This window comes from Nematolebias whitei, chromosome 20, assembly GCF_014905685.2.
Source record: "Nematolebias whitei isolate Nwh7 chromosome 20, NemWhi1, whole genome shotgun sequence".
Classification (NCBI taxonomy): Eukaryota; Metazoa; Chordata; class Actinopteri; order Cyprinodontiformes; family Rivulidae; genus Nematolebias; species Nematolebias whitei.
Window position 1 is genome coordinate 30,318,802 of NC_056517.1, and position 4,446 is coordinate 30,323,247.

Consider the following 4,446-nt stretch of genomic DNA (forward strand, 5'->3'; position numbering starts at 1 on the left):
GTGGATGGGCTTCCCCGAGCTACTTGACCCCTTTCAACACGGACGAGCATGAACTTCATTACCTGCAGTTGTGCAAACATTAATTAGATGAGGGATTTGAATACTCGCACCACTGTAGTCTTTCACCCAGCAACAAGTTGGAAGTCTTTTTTTTTTTTGCAGCTTGAGGATCCCAGGAGTTGTAAAATGTAAAAAAAAAAAAAGATTTTTACTAGAAATAAAGCTAAACATCAGTTCAGGAATGTGATTCTCTTTGTTTTAATAGACCATATGCAATCTGTTGGGAAAAGCAGGTTTAAAGAATGTGGAAAGAGCTTTGAAAATAGCAACAACTATGCATAAAATGGACAGTAGCATGTATGATAATCATCATTTCAATGAGATTTAAGCTCAAAATTTAGTGTCTCCAGCTGTCTCGGTGAGATACGCATCATAAAACAGAACAACTTTCAAAAATTACGCTGTTTGAAAAAAATTAAGGATTATGTAACAGACTGTAGTATTATTAAAAACATTTAGAGAAATCTCTGTGGTGACAATTGTGCCTCCAAAAGAAGAGCAGTTTGTGCTGCAACACAAAAAAAAGTGTAAGGTCTGCCATCTTTAAGTGTGTTCACTAAAGAAGGATTTAAGAAGAACTGGAACTGTCCTGAAAGTTGTTCTGGAAAATTTCTGCTCTGGCCTTGTTTTGAGCTCGCATATTAAAATTCATCAGTTTGTGGTGGTTTGGGGCGGTTTTAATGTACACGTGTAAGTCGGACATCTGTGAACGCACCATTGATGCAGAACAATTTATTCAGTTTGGGAGAAAAATATGCAGCCAAGTCCTCATCAGAGAAAGTTTTGTTTATTTTAGCGACTTCATCTCCACTTTAAAACATTCCTGACAGTGAAAAGTCTATTCTTCACGAGCAAACCTTTCAAACACATTGTGTGCAACGAACTAAAATAAAGAATCATTTAATGGTTCAGTGACAGAAATCTTAAATCGTGCAAAGATGAAAAAAAAAAATGTTTTGCTTACAAACCTATAGAAGCTTCATCATTTTTATGTTTATTTATTGAAAAATTGCAACACGTGAAAGCTAAAAGTAGCAAAACACCAGCTAAAAAAACAGTAAAAGGTTAGCTAAAAACTAAACTTACCAAATGCTAGCTATAGTAGCCAAAAGATAGCTAAAAAGTTAAAATGATGATTAAGTAGTAAAAGTCTAAATTTCAACTAAAAGTGCAGAATGGTAGCTAAATGGTGGATTAAAGGTCAAAATAGAAACACTACCTTAAAATGTAAAAAGTTTGCTTAAAAGATAAAAGCAGCAATAAGGCTAGCTAAAAGTAGCAAAAGACTCGGTGAAAGCTAAAAGCGGCAGAACAGTAGTTAAAAGCTAAAAGTAGCAAAAAGCTCATTATAAAGTTTAGGTAGCAGAACAGTAGTCAAAAGTTGCAGAATGGTAATTTAAAATAAAAAAATAATAAATTCATTAATTAATTAAAACAATTAACAAAATGCTAGCTAGATGCTAAAAGTGGCAGGAAAAAAGTAAAACAAAATTATCCTTGAGAACCTACATTCAGCACGCTATCTAAATTAGGACGGTGAGTTTGATGGCGACTGAACTTTAAACATTTGCGAAAAGTCAAAAGTTGTTTTCGCAAACTTTGCAACATAGTAAAAATACTGGATGGAAATGGGCGTGGCCTTTATTTACCATGTGGCTCAGTAGAGATCAGGGATTGTGAAGCTAAAAATCATTTTTGTAAACTACGGTTTAGAAGTTAGAGGACCAAACACAAACACCTTAATGGTAGCGCCTCCTATAGGTAACTATGTCTGAGTATTTTTCTGTGCTGCACACCAGGCCATAGCTAGCACCATGTAATTATCCTCTCGGTACGCCATGTGGTTTGGGCTGCAGTGTGACTTTTATTTACAGAAGAATAATAATAATGATAATAAACGGAACAGTTTCATAGGGTTCCATACTCCGCTGGATGCACGGTAACGTTCATCGTCTCCGCTGGCTTGGACCCTTAAATTAAGCAGGTATGCTAAAAGCAAACTTAAACGTTTAACCTTTTGAAAGAAATAAAGTGAGTGCATCTCAATGAATTTCTATGGGGATTTTAGTTTTTTGTAAAAGTTGCTAAATCCAAACATCATAGCATCTCATCTCCTGAACGAGCTGAACAGTCAGAAATGAAATGTCTAAATTAGAAATTAAAATTCAAATGTATTTCTCCCAATGGAACAGAAAAGCGCTGCACATCAGCGTATCTATATGCTCACAACGAGTTGCAGGAGAAGCGGAAACCGAGTGAAAAGCTGCGATCTGCCCGACCGAGTCGAGCCGTGGAACAAACAGCCTCAGGCTTGGACACGGTTTAGCTAAACTTGGGTAGGCACAGACTTTTAAACAGAGCAGAAGAAGAAGGTGCCTAACTAACCACAAGCAGACTGTGCATAACCTGAGGAGATTCACACAGCTACGTCAACGTGCCGCTTCGTTGCACTCCTACTCCCTGCTTGCAACAAAATGTAAAGAATCATAAAAAGGATCCAGTAACAGTCAAAATTCCTATTATACTGATTCATTTTGTCCTATTTTGAAGTAAATATAAAGTCAGTGTGTTTATGGTTGTCACTCTGCATTGCTCTTCGCTGACCTCGTGTATGCAGGTAACAAGGAACAGAAGCACAAGTGTAAATCATCTCGTCTCTGGAGAGATGCTCGAAATAACCTCCAGAATTAGCGCGGTGGTTGAGATGTTTGCTATCTCTTTGTGACGCTTCGTTTGAGCAAGCCCTCAGAACTGCTGACTTGTCAGCGTTGATCACAGCTCTGCTCAACTTTCCCTCTGAATTCCCGGTGAATCCGAAACGGCAACAAAACAGCAGGAGCGCGGCTCTTTCAAGCCGCACGTCTTCACCCAGGAGCCTGAGAAAGTGGAGGCAAAAACGGGTGAAGGAAGCTTGCCGAAGAGGCTGCAGCATCACACTTTTAACACAAATCCGAGCCTCTTTTAGATGCAGCGATGGTCTGAATCGTGTTATCCAATAGAAGAAATCCCCCTCTTTGAAGGATGAAGCAGGTGGAAATCTGCTTTGCACACCGAGACCTGAACGTCCTCAGAAAGGTTCATTGACGCTCTTTTCTGAAAGGGGCAGATTTTGAGCTTCTTACACCAGGTTTCTCGTCTTTGTGCTCAGGTCTTAGAAGTGGTTTCTAAAGGGCCTCCCAGCTACGTTTCAGCTTTGAATGCTGAGGGTCGAAACCTGCCGTTCCCTCGGGAATAAGCGACAAAGCTGCTGGTTCAGGTTAGTTTTTTTTGTTTTTTTTAAGGCAATTATTTCAAAGTATCTACTTATGACAAAACATCCACACTTTGCACCTGCTGTGCTGGTACGTTTAAAAAATCTGCAATTATATGGCTAAACGAATAAATCAAGTGCAATTACAAAGAAATGTTCAAATCTCAGACGCGTTGCAAAAATGTTTCTAAACTGTTACACTTTCTGAAACTCTAGTGCACTCTAGGGAGGAACGATGGGATTAAATTTGCATATCAAAGCTAGCACACCGAGGCTTTTAGGGCCCCCCAGCAGATAAAAATGATCTGTCGTATTTTTAGCTCGTCTCCTGGGATTGTGATGATGCTGGGCCTCTGCCGCGCTACGAGTGAGGACAGGTGGATGAGCACTGGAGACCGTCGCACCGTGCCGAGCGGGCTGGGCGAATGACGATGCATTCAAGTCATTTATCAGAAAACTTTTGCTGGAAAACAAAGTAAACAGGATAAAAGTCTCTTCAAGCGATATGAGAGCAGAAGAAAGACTTCGCACCAGGCCAACGTGAACCTGATCATCCAGGGATGTTTAGCATGCAGGTGATGCGCTGACAATCTGCTCGCATTAAGTGACAGTGGGCCTGAGGGTGAGGGGAGCAAGGTGACTTCTGCCCTTTAGCTAATGAGCAGCTCCCATCTGGCTCATCCAACCACATTGACTGATCTATGAGCTGTTCCGTTGAATGGCACAAAAAAAAAGTTACTGCTCCCTTGTGCATCCCTGCTCTGCATTAAATTAGTCAGCCGTTCAAATAATGTGCACAGAAATAGGTATAAATGGAGAAATGTTCAACTAAACAGCCAAAGAAAAGCGTGATGCTTTATTTAAAGTATAACTCTTTGAATAAATAATATAATAAATTGATGATTGTATAATTAATTATTACTCAATATCTGTATTAGATTGTGTTTGCTGAGGTCAAATATTTGTGGCAGCCGTCTTAAATCCGGTTGAATCCAAAAGCTAATCAGTTGCAGATGACTACTTTCTGAGAATTTCATTAATATTTTAACAGTGAGATATTTTGCTAACAGACAGACAAATGATCACACAGATACAGTGATATGATTGCTTGTATTTCATGATGGTGGGAAACAAAC